This window comes from Schistocerca cancellata, unplaced genomic scaffold (assembly GCF_023864275.1).
Source record: "Schistocerca cancellata isolate TAMUIC-IGC-003103 unplaced genomic scaffold, iqSchCanc2.1 HiC_scaffold_1103, whole genome shotgun sequence".
NCBI lineage: Eukaryota > Metazoa > Arthropoda > Insecta > Orthoptera > Acrididae > Schistocerca > Schistocerca cancellata.
Genome location: NW_026047102.1, coordinates 106,398 through 126,139, shown reverse-complemented (window position 1 = coordinate 126,139; position 19,742 = coordinate 106,398). Strand labels below are relative to the sequence as shown.

General features: G+C 42.7%; 1 protein-coding gene across 1 annotated transcript in view; it reads right to left on the bottom strand.

Moving 5' to 3' along the window:
- The window catches only part of LOC126156192 (cytochrome P450 9e2-like), an 80,855-nt gene extending 65,042 nt beyond the window's left edge, over nucleotides 1-15,813 (bottom strand). The window contains exon 1 of the mRNA XM_049916284.1: nucleotides 15,754-15,813. The gene's annotated coding sequence lies outside the window, so the exon portion shown is untranslated. The remainder of the gene's footprint in view (nucleotides 1-15,753) is intronic.
- Nucleotides 15,814-19,742: the final 3,929 nt, after the last annotated feature.

Sequence of the window (19,742 nt, the reverse complement as noted above, 5' to 3'; positions counted from 1 at the left end):
GTAACTGTCAGTTGACTCATGATTGAATTGTTATAACATAAAAATATTTGTTTGGGAATGACGTTATAACGCATCGAGTTGGGCCGCCCTTCCACGTGTTTTCCTTAAATTAATCCCAGACTTTGTTCAGGATATCAGGATCGGTTAAAAAAGTTTATTGAAGGCCTCTATGAGGAGGAGGAATTCTGATTACGTGCTAGAAGGAGACAGAGGAGTTGATGGGGGAGGGACAGGGGACCCAGTATCAGAATTAGATTTTAAAAGAGTTTTGGAAGACTTAAGATCAAATAACGGAGAACCGAAAGATCACATTCCATTGGAATTTCTAAAACCATTTAGGAACTGACAACAAAACGATTACACACGATCGTGTGTAGAATGTATCAGACTTTCGATGGATCATCAGACATTCGGAAGAACATGATTAACACAATTCGAAAGTAATTTTTTTCTGTTTTCCGTCTTTCCCTTAGTTGCTTTAAATTCTTCTCTCTCCCTCTTCCCCCTTCCCTCTCCCCTCCCACACACACACACACACACACACACACACACACACACACACACACACACACATGAACACATATTTATATATATTACTACAAAAATAAATAAATAAAATAAAATAAAAAACATTTATACACGGCAAAATACACACACACACACACACACACACACACACACACACACACACACACACGCACGCACACAAACAAACAAATATCCATATTAAAAAAAGAAAAACATACTGTCAGGAAAGAATTACACAATTACACACAGGAAATACACACACACACACACACACACACACACACACAACAAATGGAAAAAATAATCAAACCACAACACAAACAATAGAAAGAAAAACACACAACAGTTGGCAACACTACACTCCGAAAACACATATATCTTGATCACAAAATGGAAAGTGCAAGTGCTATATGCGATGTGACAATTTTTGTGAAAGGACACTAGAAAACGGCCAGCTGGAGTATGGAAACTAACGAATATATCTCCAGGACCACACACATGAGTTAACTGCGCTGGAAATCGTAAGTAAGACCGAACGATAAGTTCACATTACGGACTTTGAACTACTAAAGTTGAATTTAGCCTGAATAACAAGAGAAAGATACAACGAGATGTAATATAGCAGCATATTACATCTACAAAATAATACGTTTATTGTATGCAAAAAAGGAAACATGTATTACAGGCCACTAATGATGCTTCCCAAATAAATGTAGCGAAAACCGTATGGCAACTAAGAAACTGCCTTCAATTGGTTGCATAGACTGTACATACCTCCAACAATTCGAGAGATTACAAGAACTGAAAAGTGGGAGAATTGTCACACAATCAGCATAGAAGCTCATGCACCAAAGTTGCTGTCATGAATAATATGCAGAAGAATGGAAAAGAAATTTAAGGCTCTGTTAGATGATGCCCAGGAAATGTAAAGGCACCAGGGAGACAGTTCTTACATTTTACTTGATAATGGAAGCAAAACTGGAGAGAAATCAAGACACGTTCATAGGATTTGTCGACCTGGGCAAAGCGTTGGACAGTCTGTAATGGGGCAAGCCGTTCGAAATCCTGAGAAATATATGAGTAATCTATCTATAGTGAAAGATGGGTAATATATAGTGTGTACAAGAACCAGAAGGAACAATAAGACTGGAAGATTAAGAACGAAATGCTCGAATTAAAAAGGGTGTAACAAGGATGTAATCTTTCGCTCCCACTCTTCAATTTATACATGAAAGAAGCAATGACGCAAATAAACGAAACGTTCAAGAGTCGTATTAAAATTCAATTTAAAAGTATATCAGTGCTAAGATTCGCTGATGACATTGCTATAGTCAGTGAAAATGACGAAGAATTAGAAGAGGTGTTGAATGGAATGAGTAGTCTAATGAATACAGAATATGGAGTAAAAGCAAACCGAAGAAAGACGAAAGAAATGAGAAGTAATAGAAATGATAACAGCGATTAAATTAACATCAGACTTGGTGGTCACGAAGTAGACGAAGTCAAGGGACTCTGCTATCTAGGCAGCAAAATAATCCACGACGGACGGAGCAAGGAGGACATAAAAGGTAGACTAGCACTGGCAAAAAGGGCATTCCTGGCGAAGAGAAATGGTTCAAATGGCTCTGAGCACTATGCGACTTCACTGCTGAGGTCATCAGTCGCCTAGAACTTAGAACTAATTAAACCTAACTAACCTAAGGACCTCACACACATCCATGCCCGAGGCAGGATTCGAACCTGCGACCGTAGCGGTCGCGCGGTTCCAAACTGAAGCGCTAGAACCGGAAGGCCACACCGGCCGACGCGAAGAGAAATCTACTGGTATCAAATTGACGACTTAATTTGAGGAAGAAATTTCTGAGAATGTACGTTTCGAGCTCAGCATTGTTTGTTAGTGAAACATGGACTGTGGGGAAATGTTACGAAACACAATATTCAAATTAGAGAGCACCATCCACCTGCATCAGTAATTGATCTTAAAATTACGAGTGATTGTTACTTGTAGTAGTATAAAATTGAACTTGAGTGCTATTGGGAAGCCAGGAAACATTTGCAAGCACACTGGGCGACACGGCCAATGAACCGAGCCCCTGAACGGCCAGGTATCCCGTTAGTTAGTTACATGTTCCACGGACTATTCTGCACTCCTTGAGAGATGGCGCCACAAGCAGTGGCTAGGAAGCGGCAGGCAGGGCCGGCCTTCTCTGACGCCTTGTGGCGCCGCTGGCCGAATTCCGCAACAGGGAAAGCTGCCTGTGGCATCCACTCGCGAAAAAGTTTAATGAAGTTGTTTGAGGAGGAACGATGGCAGAAAGCGCACGTAGACACGACGTTTGGGACGGATAGTGGAGGTTGCTATTGGATAGGTGAAAAAGAGAGCCCGTTATCTGTCAAAAAATGTGGGACGTCACTGAATGCGCAGGACCTACACAAAACATCGGTTTAAGGACATAAGAACGATGGACGTTGTATATGAAACTTTTCTCAGAGTGACTGAGAGCACGGCAGTGATGAAAGGAAGCTCGCTTATTGGCTGAGGAAAGAGACAGAAACAGCGGGGAACGATGTTTTTGTCAGAAGACTGTTAGGAAGAATTTCACTGGTTAACCAAGTTAAACATTGTCCACGAATGGAGACTTGCCTGTTAGAGACCCCATGTTAGTGGTCGGAGATCGCAAGAAATAGAATCCAGCCAATCTGGGCTAGCTCGTAACGAAAAATGCGGTAAAGTGAGGATTTATTGACGGAGTCCGTCGTACAGTACACACAGCTCTCATCTGACTCTTCTGTCCGCCTGGTCGCCCCTTATGACGCCAACTTAGAAGGTGAGGTTGCAGCATTTCTGTCACCAACAGATAGAATATGGCGAGGCCGAGCCACTGAAACGTGGCAGTAAGGAAAGTCAAACAGTTACATCTTAGAGTTTGCTTCCAAATTCCACAACGAGTGAGAGGCACTTTCTTCCATGATGCTGCGCGTTACCTTCAGCAGTTCTGTCCTTTAGCAACTCATTACATGACGACCACTCAGTACTTACGTACTTTATTTTCAGTTTCCTCCCCGACCCCTACGTCGGATTAACAGATTTGCGTTCACACAGGTTGCCTTATCGAGATGTTACCATAGGATGCCTTTATGAAATATTATTGAGAAACAAACTTTTGTCACAGTTGTGAACAAATAATAATTAATAATACAATGCCATTCATTTTCAAACGACCCACAAAAAACGGAACAGAAGGGAACTGAAGCATCTGAAATGTGGTGCTACAGGAGAATGTTGAAAATTGGGTGGGATGATACGGTACGGAATGAGGTGGTTCTTCACGCAATCGACGAGGAAAGTAATGTGTGGAAAACACTGATAAGAAGGGACATCTGTTAAGAATTCCATGGAGCTAGAGGGAGCTGTAGAGGGCAAATATTGTAGAGGAAGACAGAGACTGGAATACATCCAGCAGATAGTTGACTAAGGACGTAGGTTGCAACTGCTACTGCTGAGATGAAAAGGTCGGCACAGGACAGGAATTTGTGCGGCCGCATCAGACCAATCACAAGACTGATGACTTGGAAAATAAAGTAAATTATGTGACGTGTTTTCGGGAAGACTGACAGAGGGCAGAGAAAGAACAACTAACCCAATGAAGCAGGTATGTATCAAGGTGCCAATGATGACAATGTCTGCACTTATACTCCTCACATCCTGTGCTCTTACGAACCACCATTGGCTTCAGTATAAAATGTTGGTTCAGTCAGTATTTTAAATGTAAACTTTCTGATGAAGTCCCCATCTAAGCGGGCTCAAATTCCACTCATGCTGTATCTTAACAAGGAATACAGTACTGCTTCAGTGCGTCACGTGTCACAGTTTAGTGTACACCCGTAGCTGACGGAGCAGGAGTTCTACATGGCGTCCTCATATCTGGGTGCGATGCTGCTCTCGTCTCTCCATTGAATGCCTCAGGATCATCTCGTGAATCTTGGCGAGACTGTACAGCTCGCTGCCTCCAGTTCTGCAACTATACCAACAGGAATGTTAGAACAGCAGCGAAATGAGCGGTGCGCCACCGTGCATGCATCACATTCCCCAAAGATGGGTTAGTAGTGAAATTTGATTCTGATCAGGTGGGGATGAAATCGAAAAATTTTCGTTTATGATACATTTGCGCTATCTTGGACAATTACTTCCATGAATAAAGAAATGTCACTGTATATGAGGACTACTCTTTTCTACTATTAATCGCTAAATTACATAGCAAATTAGCCTTAGCATTAGATAATGATGTAGTAAGTATTAGCTGACGGATTTCTCATGTTGTCGTTGTTATGTACAGCCTCTATAAAGCACGAACTGTGACGTGATGAGCCACAGCTGCAAAATAACCTGCCTCAGCCAGAGTCAATCTGCGTATATTGAAACATGATGTGTGCGGTGTATGTAACTAGAATAGTTGCGTAAGACAACTCTTAAACTGATAACACTTGTTTCAGCCTTGCTTATACAGACTGGCGCAGAGAAACTGGATAATTTTAAATAATTAGCAAACAAGAACGATACTTACAAAACTGTATTTGATGCTGAAATGTATTTTGCACAAGAGTGGAAATTTTATTATGTAACACGTTTCAAAATTACGTCATTCAGTGCTGCTCATTTCACCATAAACATTCAGAAGTCGGTTCTGGAGATTTCAAACAATGCGACGCAATGGATTCTCTGCGATGTTGGCGATGTTTTCCTCAATGTGAGTGTTGAGCGGAGTAAGGTATTTTCCCCATAAAAAGCTATCACACACAGAGAGGTCTGGAAATCATGGCGGCCAACCGATGTTAGCATTTCCTGAAATTATGCGATCCCCAAACAAAGTTTCACTGCGTACGTGAACAGTCTGCCACTGTGTGATGTGGCTCTATCCAGTTCAGACCATGTGTGCTGAATATCAATATCTGGGAGAGAATGGAGCCTTGGGCCAAAAATTTCTCTCTGATATTCAGATAACATGGAGACGTTACACTGACAGTGGGACTTTCTTCACCGTCAAAGAAGTCAAGAAGCATCACCCCACGACACGACACTGCACACCGTACAGTAACTTCAGCACCGCTTAACCGAAGCTTGTGAAGCGCAGTTTTGTGTCCAGTAACGCATGTTCTTTTTTTTTTCGCTGATGTAGTTAGGTGAAAACGGCTTCATTTGACATCCAAAAACTTTCGGTAAAGTTAGCATCCTCAATTATTTTAACCAAGAGAAATCCACAAAATTGTACGTGCAACAAATGCTCATTAGGAAGAATCTGAAGATTGTGGAGTGTACTCTGCACTCTCCGGCGTCAGAACCCCGATGACGAGGCAATTTTCACACCGAAAGACGACTCCTTACCATTACATCCTGCGCAGCATCAATGAGTTCCGAGCTACGAACGGAAAATAAGAATCTTCTAGGCTTTATTTTTCAGAGCCGATCCATTCTTTTCAAAGAGGGATGTCAAATTAAACATCTTTCAGCCGTCTAGTTTCCAAACTTATTTTATTTGGCTACCAGTTTTACCGATTTACTACGCCATCTTCAGGCCCGTGACCGACGTGTACGAAGATTCCACCTCGATTCTGATCAAAACAGGGACCAGCAGTCCCGCTATTAGCAGATGTCTGCTTGCTATAGCGATACCTGCAACCATCATCTGCGTGCCGCCTGAACAGCCGCTGTAGCGAGCAGAAATCTAGTAACACCTGTATTGGTGGCCCCCCGTTTTGATCACAACCGAGGTGGAATCTTCCTACGTTGGTCAGGGACCTAAATATGGCGTAGTAAATCGCTGAAACTGGTAGCCAAATAAAATAAGTTTGGAAACTATACGGCTGGAAGGTTTAACTTGACATCCTGTATCGAAAAGTCGAGTCCCGCAACCATCTCTGAAAAGATGGATATACAGAGATTCTCTGCCAAGTTACGAACCCGCGTTTTGATCGTGTGTGCAGAAGGAACTTGACCACAGGCTGAGATCTTATAGGGGCGACGAAACACGCTTTTTGCAGCTGTCACACTGTCACTCAAGACAATCGCACGGTCCGCGCCGCTCCAGTACCCGACTGCAACTAAATATCCATTATTATTCGGCAGTTTGGCATTTTCACCCCATTTATTGAAATCTACGCTGCCGCCAGCATCGGCTTCAAATATTCCCATTTCTCTTTGCCACCCACTATATTTTGCAGTGTCAGTGGTAATGTCTGGTGTTGGTTCAAAGTGAAGACAAAACAGGTATATATAAACTGAAGCAAGTATTTAATTTACTCGTTAACTGTAAAAGGAAAGATATCTCAGACATGAACAGGACCCGAGGACCTGCAGCCGTAGACATTTTTTTCGTTCCCTTGTTATCATACCATTGCCTCATCCCAGAAGGGCAAGTGTGAGCTGCCTGTGGAAAAATACTCCACTCTTCAGCCAAAGAAGTTTAAGAGACACAATAACGGAAAAAATTTTCAAAATGGTGAGGTGGTTCAAATGGCTCTGAGCACTATGGGACTTAACTTCTGAGTTCATCAATTCCCTAGAACTTAGAACTAATTAAACCTAACTAACCTAAGGACATCACACACATCCATGCCCGAAGCAGGATTCGAACCTGCGACCGTAGCGGTCGCGCGGTTCCAGACTCTAGCGCCTAGAACCGCTCGGCCACTATGGCCGGCTATGATTAGATTAGATTAATACTAGTTCCATGGATCATGAATACGATATTTCGTAATGATGTGGAATGAGTCAAATTTTCCAATACATGACATAATTAAGTTAATTTAACAACATACTTAAGTTAATATAACAATTTTTTTATTTTTTGTGTTTTTTTCTTTTTTTATTTAAAAAATTTTTTTTTCTTAATTTATATCTAAAAATTCCTCTATGGAGTAGAAGGAGTTGTCATTCAGAAATTCTTTTAATTTCTTCTTAAATAGTTGTTGGTTATCTGTCAGACTTTTGATACTATTTGGTAACTGACCAAAGACTTTAGTGCCAGTATAATTCACCCCTTTCTGTGCCAAAGTTAGATTTAATCTTGAATAGTAAAAATCATCCTTTCTCCTAGTATTGTAGTTGTGCACACTGCTATTACTTTTGAATTGGGTTTGGTTGTTAATAACAAATTTCATAAGAGAGTATATATACTGAGAAGCTACTGTGAATATCGCTAGATCCTTAAATAAATGTTTGCAGGACCATCTTGGGTGGACTCCAGCTATTATTCTGATTACACGCTTTTGTGCAATAAATACTTAATTCCTCAGTGATGAATTACCCCAAAATATGATGCCATATGAAAGCAATGAGTGAAAATAGGCGTAGTAAGCTAATTTACTAAGATGTTTATCACCAAAATTTGCAATGACCCTTATTGCATAAGTAGCTGAACTCAAATGTTACAGCTGATCATCAATGTGTTTCTTCCAATTTAATCTCTCATCAATTGAATATTCTACCTTAGCTATATGCTTCTGATTAAGGTCTATATTTATTAATGGCGTCATACCATTCACTGTACGGAACTGTATGTACTGCGTCTTTTCAAAATTCAGTGAGAGTCTTACTTATCTGTTGAGAACAAGCTTTTAGTATTTTGCTGGAAATGCCATAAATTCCATGAGAGTTCTTGTTTTTAAGCAAGTTTATTATTTTCCTAACACTATAGTGCTTTAATATGAACGGTGCTGTTGGGGATGGTATTGACTTGCCGCTTTCCTGCGACCCTTCAGCTGCCAGCTGGTGGAGGAACATACAGTTTAATTTGAATGAGTCTCCTCTTCTCTCAATGTTACATCAATTTGGGTTGGGAATTGGAGAAAATGCTCTTCCAACAGCCACATTCAGCAGAGTTTTGACTTCAATGGAAAATAGACACATGACTTTGACTCATTTGCTAATTTCACCTAAGACTTGAACATCTCTAGCTTTTTCCGTGAGATTAGTAGAATTTCACTGTGTAACTCGTTAAAACATTTCTTATTGTTCTCTTTGGTTTATGTTGTTAACATGGCGTTTGAATCCGAGACAATTTCTCTTGCCTTTCGTAGCTATCTATCAATAAGTTTTTGGACCAAGAGTATTTCCCAACTTCACAAGTTTGTTAGGCATACACTGATTAACCAGGACATCATGACCACAGACCTGCTACCGATACAAACCCGTCCACGCGTTAGCAGCATCACCTGGCGAGGAATGACTGCTAGCCAGACACACGCAACGTGCATACACTACCACTGAGCGTGCTTTCCGTGTGCAGAATGGGGGAGGTGCACGATCTGTCTGACTTTGACCGAGGGCAGACAGTGATGGCCCAGAGGTTCTGCACGAGAATTTCGGAAACTGAACGGCTTGTCGGGCGTTCGAGGAGTGCTTTGGTGAGTGTCTTCAACAGACTGGAGATTAGATTAGACTAGATTAGATTAGTACTTGTTCCATAGATCATGAATACGACACTTTGTGATGATGTGGAACGTGTCAGGTTAATAAAAGGTGTCTATACAAGATATTACATTACACAAAATATTACATGACACTTAATATTTTTTTGGGGTGGGGAAATTACCCAGTTACTATACCCAAAAATTCATCTAATGAGTAGAAGGAGTTGCCATTCAGAAATTCTTTTAATTTCCTTTTAAATGCTATATGGCTATCTGTCAGACTTTAGATGCTATTAGGTAGGTGACCAAAGGCTTTTGCGGCAGCATAATTTACCCCCTCTTGAGCCAAAGTTAGAATTAACCTTGAGTAGTGAAGATCATCCTTTCTCCTAGTGTTGTAGCCATATACACTGCTATTACTTTTGAATTCATTCGGATTGTTAATAACAAATTTCATAAGTGAATATATGTATTGGGAGACTACAGTGAAGATCCATAGCTCTTTAAATGTCTGCAGGATGATCTTGGATGAGCTCTAGCAATTATTCTGATCACACGCTTTTGTGCAATGAACACTCTTTTACTCAATGATAAGTTACCCCAGAATATTATGCCATACGAAAGCAGAGAATGAAAATAGGCGTGGTAAGCTAATTTCGTGGAACTGTATATACTGTGTTTTGTCAAAGTTTAATGAGAGCCTATTCGCAGAGAACCATTTAATGATTTTCTGAAAAACATCGTTTACAATTTCATCAGTTAATTCTTGCCTGTTGGGTGTGATAACTATACTTGTAGCATCGGCAAAAAGTACCAGCTTTGAATCTTCGTGAATATAGAATGACAAGTCATTAATATATATTAAGAACAGCAGAGGACCCAAGACCGAACCTTGCGGCAACCCATTCTTCGTTGTTCCCCAGTTTGAGAAATCACGTTTTTTGCATATTATGTGAACTGTTTATTTCAACTTTCTGCACTCTTCCAGTTAGGTATGATTTAAACCATTTGAGCACTGTCCCATTCATACCACAGTACTTGAGCTTATCTAGAAGTATTCCATGATTTACAAAATCAAAAGCCTTTGAGAGATCACAAAAAATCCCAATGGGTGCCTTCCGGTTACTCAGAGCATTTAATATTTCATTAGTGAAAGTGTATATAGCACTTTCTGTTGAAAAACCTTTCTGGAAAGCAAACTGACATTTTGTTAAAACTTTATTTTTACAAAGATGTGAAGCTAATGTACAATACACTACTTTTTCAAGAATTTTGGATAAGGCAGTCACAGGAGAGAGTGGGAGGTAGTTGTTGACATCAGACGTATCCCCTTTTTTATGCAGTGACATACTTCAGTCTGTCTGGGAAAATACCCTGCTTCAGAGAGCTGTTACATATGTGGCTAAGAATCCCACTTATCTCTTGGGAACAAGCTTTTATTATCCTGCTGGAAATGCCATCAATACCATGTGAGCTTTTATTCTTGAGAGAGTTTATTATCTTCCTAATTTCAGAAGGAGAGGTGGGTGGAATTTCAATTGTATCAAATGGTGTGGGTAAGGCCTCTTCCATTAACTGCCTTGCTTCTTATAATGAACATTTAGATGCTATTTTCTCTACAACATTTAAAAAATGATTATTCAAAATGTTTTCGACTTCAGGCTTGTTGTTTGTCAAGTTTCCATTCGCTTTGATCGTAATGCCGTCATCCTGTACTCTCGGTTGTCCTGTCTCCCTTGTAATGATATTAAAAATTGTTTTGATTTTGTTATCAGAGGTTTTACTCTCACACATGATGCACATGCTTCTGGACTTTTTAATAACCTTTCATAATGTAGCACAGTAGTTTTTATAATATTTGGCTGTTTCTGGGTCATTACTCTTTTTTGTTGTTAGATACAGTTCCCTTTTATGGTTACAAGATATTTTTATTCCTTTAGTAAGCCAAGATTTTTTACATAGTTTCTTATAATTAGATTTAACTACTTTCTTGGGGAAACAGTTTTCAATTTCTCTTACAAGTGTATCATGAAATAAGTTATGTTTTAAATTAGCATCGGGTTCCTTGTACACCTCATCCCTGTCTAACTGCTGAAGATTTTCCCTGAAATTTCTAATTGTTGAGCCATTAATTGAACGCACAACGTGGAGAGTAGTTTTGAATTGCTGAATGGAGCTATGTCATATACTGTAACTAGCTGAGCATCACGACCAGAAAGCCCATTCTCAACAGGACAAGAATTTATGTTTTTAAACCTATCTGGGTATATGAAAGTGTTACCTGCCAACACGTGGCGAGACCGAGGCGGGACGTCGTGAGGTTGGGCGGCCAGCCCTCACTACAGACGTCGGACGCTGCAGGCAGGTCGGACTGGTGAAAGGAGACAGGCGCTCGAAATGTGGCGGAAGTAGCATCGGGCTTTGATGCTGCGCGGAATACAAGTGTGCCTCAACACACAGTGCGCCGAACACTCCTAACAATTGCCCTCAGCTGCAGACGACCCGTGCACGTACTGATGTTAACACCACGGCATCGGCAACTACGACTGAAGTGGGCACGTGACCATCGGCACTGCACGATGACGCAGTGGCAGAACATTGTACGTCTCTGATGAATTCCGATACCTGCTTCATCATGCTGATGGGAGGGCGGGAATCCGTCGTCTTCTGGGGGAACAGCTCCTTGACACCTGTACTGAAGGTCGGAGACAAGCTGGCGGCGACTCCATTATGCTCTGGGGAACACTCACGTGGACATCGACGGATCCAGTGGAGCTCGTGCAAGGCACCATGAGGACCAAGCAGTATCGTACACTGTTTGCAGATCACGTTCACTCCTTCATGACGATCGTGTTTCCCTACGGCAGTGGCATTTTTCAGCATAATAATGCCCCATGACACGAGGCCAGGAGTGCGATGGAGTGGTCTGATGAACACAGTGGTGAATTCTAGTTGATTTGCTGCCCCCCCCCCCAAACTCGCCAGATCTGAACCCGATCGAACATATGTGGGCTGTGATTGAACGTGGCGTCGGAGGTCAGCGTCCCCTCCTCGGAATTTACGGAAAGTAGGTGACTTGTGTGTGCAGATGTGGTGCCAACTCCCTCCAGCGAACTACCGAGGCTTCGTTGCTTGCAAGCCACTACGCGTCGCCGCAGTTATCCGTGCCAAAGGTGGAAAAAGCGGTTATTATGTAGGCGGTCATAATGTTCTGCCTGGTCAGTGTATCTGCTACAATGCGTGAGTGTAATTGTCTGTGCAACAATGAGACACGCTGTTGACGTAATTTGTCTAGAAGAAAAAGGCAGGAAGTAGCAAATGAAGTCTTATAATACCACGCATCACTAATTTCAATTAGTTATAGGTTGAGATTAAAGTAGCGCTCTCAGTTCTTTTCACGTTTTTTCACACTGCATCACTCCCATTACGAGAGAGGCGTGATGTGGCGGTGACACATGTAAAATATTGTTGATGTTTATTTTTTCCCATACTCATCTGTGACCTGCAGGCAGTGCGATTTTTATAAGCGACTGGTGTTGTGAACAGGCAATTTGTACATCAGGAAATTCGCTTTAAGAAGTGTTATAAGCGACTATTACTAAAGACAGTTCTTAATAAGAACAGTGAAAAGGGTGCATTACAGAAATCGAATTTTCTCTGAAATGCCCTTTTCTTTAGTGGACTGCAACGTTAGTGTCAATATTACACATGTAGTAAAGTTGACTAATTTGAATGCTTTAGACAGGGACTACTTGTTGGAAACGAGTATTTTTTTTTAACAAGTAACTTACACTTTGTAATAGGTAGTTCAGCTCATAGCAAATGATAAATGTAACGGTTGCCAGTCTCGAACAATCCATTAGTATATAATATGTTTACAGAACTGAGTCATTGGTTCCAAATAATCTGGCCCAACCACGCGTTGTTTCTGATATGGGCGTAACGATGCTCCACAGGTGCTCTACATACTGTTTTCGTCGAAGAGTACACTTCACGGGAAAGCTGATGGATAGTGCTTAATCCTTTTGTTTACTTTTCGCTGCTTATTCATCCGGGTTTCCGGAAAATGCATGCAGCCGCATCGTACAATAAATGAAAGTAAGCAAATTCGAGTAACGAATAATATATCATCTTCAACAATCAGTCAGGACCAGTAAATAGTGATAAATTCCGTTATGGGCGTCTTACAGACGATTGTGGATTGTTTTTCAAGTCAGCGCCATTAACGTTAATGAGAGAGACAGCTGTTTCTTGTGAAACCTGTCTGGAAAGAGGCGCTTCGCATGTACCACTTATTCAGGATCTCGTTCGGCCTGAAACTCATACAGGGGTTGGACAAATATGTGGAAACACAAAAAACACATCGCGTTGCCATACCTAATACAGCGGAGAAAACCTGTTTGCTTTCGAAACAGCTTCCAGTCGCCCAGGACTGGATAGACGTAAGTCTGGTATGGTTTTGAAGAGGACCGTGCGCCTGCCGCTCTCCCTACAAAATGGTCGCAAGTTCAGGTCACGACGGTGGAGGTGGACGGCCTCTCGACAGCAGACCTCAGGGCCTCAGCGATGTTGAGGTCTGGTGGCAGCGGTGGCCAGGGGGACGCGGCAGTTCGTCCTCGTGCCCACTAAAGGCAGGCAGGTTTTGTGGCTTCGGCACAGCGTTTCCCTGTTACGGCCATTTCGATAACTGAAGTGTGGGTTTGGAACTGCAGCCCGCCCTGCACTTCCGAGCTTACGGAGCTCCCTTAGTGTCGTTTTACTCGGGGGATGCGAGAGTGAGACATTCCGTTCTGCAGAGACTTTTGCAATTCTCTTCAAAGACCGTCTTTTACGATCACTCATAAAACACCTTCTTCCATGTTGTTACTTAGGGGATGATGTTTTTACACTTTCCCAGCATGCGGTATAAATCTTCCATACTGAGCCTCTTGTATCACTAAACACCTTCGGCTCCCTGGTAACGGAAGTGGCCACCAAACGAGCACCAGTAATTTGCCCGTGTTTGAGTTCACTCAGCTGCGACATGGTGCGCTCACAACTACACAGAAGACGGCTGACACGTGAAACACACTGAGGACACTGCACAGCCGCCGCTCGTGCTCCAGTAGAACGGCGAAACCTGTCGGCTCGGCTAGCATCTGCATTTATGTTCATTTCTCGAGGTGTTCCCATATTTTTGTTCAAATCCTGTAATTTAACCATTGGATCCTTACCTCAAAACTTTCAGTTTACAATCTGTCTTTTGCATAATTTACACACTATAAAGATTTATAACCCTATGTAACGTAAATTTATGCTTCTGCGGTTCTGCCTTTCGGTAGTGTTATGGTGAAACTTGGCTTAAAAACCAGTGGCAACATAAAGCTTTACTGCAACAAATGAATGACAATGGCCTGGGTTGACAGCTTATCTGCATTACCGTTGACTGAAAAAAAACCTCATCGATGTTACTGGAGTTCCCCTTTCGATCATCAACTTTTGGATGTTGCAGCTTTTGTTACTTTTACGGTTTGCAAATGGAAATAGGAGAATTTCTATCCAGTTTTCCTATGGTTAACTATGATACAAAGCAATGATATAGCAGTACTGCCTTAAAATTCATGCTATTAGGGCATGGGCTGTGATTGAGTCTGCCTCATTTTGTAATTTTCTTACTCGCTCGGATTTCTGTGATTTAGAACTCTCTCCGTTTATTTCTTATTTTTACCATGTGATAAAACTACACGTCGCGTGCCGAGTAAACAGGTGTGTAACTTGATAGTGTGGCTTAGGCGGAACAAATTGATTGTGTTTGTCAATAAAAGCTGTATCATAGAAGCTGATGTCTACCTGGCCTCTCTGTAAATCCTCTACCACCAGGAAATTGCTATCGTAGATCGAAGGGTACAGAAAACGGCACAAATATATACGGTAAGAACCAAGAACACCGGCTCAGCTCGCAATATTACAATTTTTGTGTCAATCATTTTCGCTGCTTCAAACATAACATCTTCAGATCAGAATTCATGCCACTTGGGAAGAAGCATATAATTCACAGCTTCAGCTCACCACACTGTCGACAGCTGAATTAAGTACTAATTGACTTAAAAACTATAAACTGAGTTGTCCCATGGCATTATGATATATCGCACGGGTTAATTAGCTTATCACATTTGCGAAGACAGACGTATAAAAATCGTTGACGATCGTTCATTTGCATAACTTTTTTGTTAGAACTGTGCATTTAGTCATTTATGAAACGCTTTTTTCTTGTACAATATGTTCGAGATGGAAGGATTTTCGGCGTTGTATCAAGCTCGAAGACAATATCAGGTTACGCATTCTGTGCGAAATATGCACTGCCCCTGTACAGCTAACAAGGGCAAGAATTATTCAGCGTTGAAATTACTTCACGGAGCGATCAGATATATGCCTAGCTGTTGGTGGAGATTATGTGAAATAGTGAAAAAGCTAATCGTTATTGAATAATAATTTTCTGCTGCCTTTCTACTGAACGTGTCTTGTAGCATAACCGTACACTTACAATACAGTTTTGCGAATCTTGGTACTGTAGGTGTTGGAATACGGCCACTTAATACGACACTCACTGCTGACTCAGCCGGCATAAAGCATATTGCCATATCTCAAAGGTTCTGCTTTAACAAGTTCATCGTTGTACGAATAACGTGTTGTTACGGACTTTCAGATCCGGTATTGTCAAGGATTTTGATGTTTAACGGTTCATTGTACAACTGTACTTTACTACACCGACGATCAAGAAATGATTCGTTGCGAACAGTATCGGTGATAGCAGAAGCTCACGAGGTTAGCACTCACCAGCGTAGGTGTAGCAACAGCAGAGGGCTGCCAGCGCTTTCCTGAGAGGCAGTTCTGCCAACAGTGAGCGCAGAGACTGGCTGTTACATGAAGCGATGCTCTAGGGTTGGGGGAGGGGGGGAGGGAAGGGGAGTAATGGCCTGAGGCAAGTCCGTGGAAGGGGGGGAGGGGCGGCCACCAGAGCACTAAACGGTGTTCAGGGTCGACCTCATACGCTCCCATAAAAAGCGACGCACTATCTCCTCTGATAAGCGGCGTAGCCTACAAAAACAACTTGTTCGAATGAAATGAGACAGCAGTAAACTGTAGTCCCTGTGTTTGCAAAGAGCAGGATTTGGTCCCTCGTCATGTGATCTAACATCTACCTTACATGTTTTCGGAAATTCGTGTTTGGATAACGCTTTTCAGTCCAGTGACAGAGCAGTCCGTATAGCAACGTTCCAGCGAGTTTCCTGCTCGTTATCTTATCAACAAATCTTTTGGTTTCATGCGACAGTGCAATGATTTTTCCTAAACGAATACATTTTCTGAGAAACAGCCATCACAGCAAGCTTTGTGCGCTTAAAACACGGCGTACGTTCATGTCTCACCTGGAAGAATCCCATTTTGAAATGATAACTCGATAATGTCACTGCGACACGGCTATTCATATTACTACGTTCGTTACACCGAGGAGGGTGCTACAACAACAGTTTCCTAAACTGCTGAACAAAATTGAATCCTGGTGGGTTTGGTGGCTGCTGAAAAATCGAAGTGTGTACTGTGTCGAAGGAAGCATGGACATCGGGGAGGGAGGCGCGTGGAGCGTGGGAGGAGGGCGACAGGTGCGTCTACCTACCGCTCCCCCCTCCCCTGCCCCCTCACCCTCTGAATTGCGGATTACAGAGTTATTGTTCATTACAGAATTCTCAAACACTTCAACTGTCTGGGACGAAATAAGCTTTTTTGTGTTACCTATGAAATTTAGTTCTTGTGGGATGACACATCTCGTAGCTGAGCAACTTATATGCAGGACGTCCTAGGAGGAGTGGGCAGTATTCAGAGCTATGACAGGAACTATCATTCGAGGCAAAAATATGTAGTAAACATGAGCTGTAAAATGCGTACCTTGAGAGATATGAGCACTTCCTCATCTTTGAAGTTGTGAAACAAATGTCTTCTGCTGCAAGTTCTTTGGATTCCGTATTTTGAAAAGGCGTAGTTTGAACTAAAAGAAAAGGTCCAGTAAACATGGATTCTAAGATGCATATCTTAAGCGGTATGGGTGCTTGGTACTTGTTCACCTTCGCCACTGTGAAACACATCTCTCCTACCGAACTAGTGCTCACAGTTCTTAAGGGATGCATTTTAGAGCCTATGTGCGCTAGACAGTTTTTCTTGTTTCGTTCATACTCCCTCCTCCCAAAATATGGAAAGCAAAGATTTGCAGTAGAAGACTTTTATTTCATAGTGTCGAAGGTGAACAAGTACCAAGCACCCATACCCCTTAAGGTATGCATGATAAAATAAGCTACACTACTGGCCATTAAAATTGCTACACCAAGAAGAAATGCAGATGATAAACGGGTATTCATTGGACAAATATATTATACTAGAACCTACATGTGATTACATTTTCACACAATTTGGGTGCATAGATCCTGAGAAATTAGTATCCAGAACAACCACCTCACGCCGTAATAACGGCCTTGATACGCCTGGGGATTGAGTCAAACAGAGCTTGGATGGCGTGTACAGGTACAGCTGCCCATGCAGCTTCAACACGATACCACGGTTCATCAAGAATAGTGACTGGCGTATTGTGACGAGCCAGTTGCTCGGCCACCATTGACCAGACGTTTTCAGTTGGTGAGAGATCTGGAGAATGTGCTAGCCAGGGTAGCAGTCGAACATTTTCTGTATCCAGAAAGGTCCGTACAGGACCGGCAACATGCGGTCGTGCATTATCCTGCTGAAATGTAGGGTTTTGCAGGGATCGAATGAAGGGTAGAGCAACGGATCGTAACACATGTGAAGTGTAACGTCCACTGTTCAAAGTGCTGTCAATGCGAACAAGAGGTGACCGAGACGTGTAACCAATGGCACCCCATACCATCACGCCGGGTGATACGCCAGTATGGCGATGACGAATACAATGTGCGTTCGCCGCGATGTCGCCGAACACGGATGCGACTATCACGATACTGTAAACAGAACCTGGATTCATCCGAAAAAATGACCTTTTTTCCATTCGTGCACCCAGGTTCGTCGTTGAGTACACCATCGCAGGCGCTCCTGTCTGTGATGCAGCGTCAAGGGTAACCGCAGCCACGGTCTCCGAGCTGATAGTCCATGCTGCTGCAAACGTCGTCGAACTGTTCGTGCAGATGGTTGATGTCTTGCAAACGTCCCCATCTGTTGGCTCAGGGATCGAGATGTGGCTGCACGATCCGTTACAGCCATGCGGATAAGATGCCTGTCATCTCGACTGCTAGTGATACGAGGCCGTTGGGATCCAGCACGGCGTTCCGTATTACCCTCCTGAACCCACCGATTCCATATTCTGCTAACACTCATTGGATCTCGACCAACGCGAGCAGCAATGTCGCGATACGATAAACCGCAATCGCGATAGGCTACAATCCGACCTTTATCAAAGTCGGAAACGTGGTGGTATGCATTTCTGCTCCTTATACGAGGCATAACAACAACGTTTCACCAGGCAACGCCGGTCAGCTGCTGTTTGTGTATGAGAAATCGGTTGGAAACTTTCCTCGTGTCAGCACGTTGTAGGTGTCGCCACCGGCGCCAACCTTGTGTGAATGCTCTGAAAAGCTGATCATTTGCATATCACTGCATCTTCTTCCTGTCGGTTAAATTTCGCGTCTGTAGCACGTCATCTTCGTGGTGTAGTAATTTTAATGGCCAGTAGTGTACACACTGAATAACTGTTACTAGCTTTTTTGTAATGTGTGTCCTAAACACGTCGACTCGCATCACTTCAGTTGCGCTACTCATCGACTGGGACTCACGGGGGTAACATATCTTTCAAATCTCCCAATAGCCTCTTTAGTGAGGTCGCCGTGTTGAGAACACACGTGAGAGACGGGGGCCGGAAAGGCAGCAGTCAACGTCAGCAACTGAGGGCGCATGTTCATTAGAAATACTTTTCTTTGGCTACTGCTTGACGGGGCTGTAGCGCTCCCGTAGCTGCACAACGTATTGCTGTCCCTATCTCTGTCGTCCACAGTTCGTTCTTTCCTTCGTTGACGAGAACAATGGCACAACATAATAACGATGTCTATGACAACTTGACATTAGCGAAATACGCGTTCTAAATATTTCCTTACTCGAATATTGTAGAACGTTTCTCTCATCATTTCTATAGGAAATATCGCAGTGTAGTGAGTATCAGTGAAGTAAGTGCTCAAACACGCTTATTGCGGTATTTGAAATTTATGAAGGCAACAGAAAGTTCTTGCCGGATCGAAATTCCAACCCAGATCTGCTACATGTGGCGAGCAGCCACGCTAGCCGATCAGATCAGGGCGGCACTCGCTGGGCTTGTCGCCTGTTGTCGTGCTGCTGACGCGCCTTGTGCAGCCAGAAGTTGGTGTACCGTCGCCGACAAGGCACCAGTTGTTTGAAATTTTTCTTTTTAAAATTCAGTCTTGATCGCACCACGTAGGTGGAGCACTCTTCTCAGCTGCTGTGATGTCAGCTGAGAAGAGTGCTCCACCTGCCGTCTTCGAAGGATCCGTGGGTCTGATGATGGTCATGTGATCTGACCGAAACCGGTCACCTATGTTCTTGTAGCATACGTGGTGCGATCAAGACTGAATTTTAAAAATACAAATTTTAAAAAAATTTTTTGATCGGTGTTCGAAAAATGTTTATTAAAATTGTATCAGTTGTTTGGTTCTGGAACTGACAAACTTGTGTTAGAGCCATCGTATTGGCCTTCTACGTCTGAGACACCGGAGCAGGCGGTGGAGGTAAAGGGGTAGCCA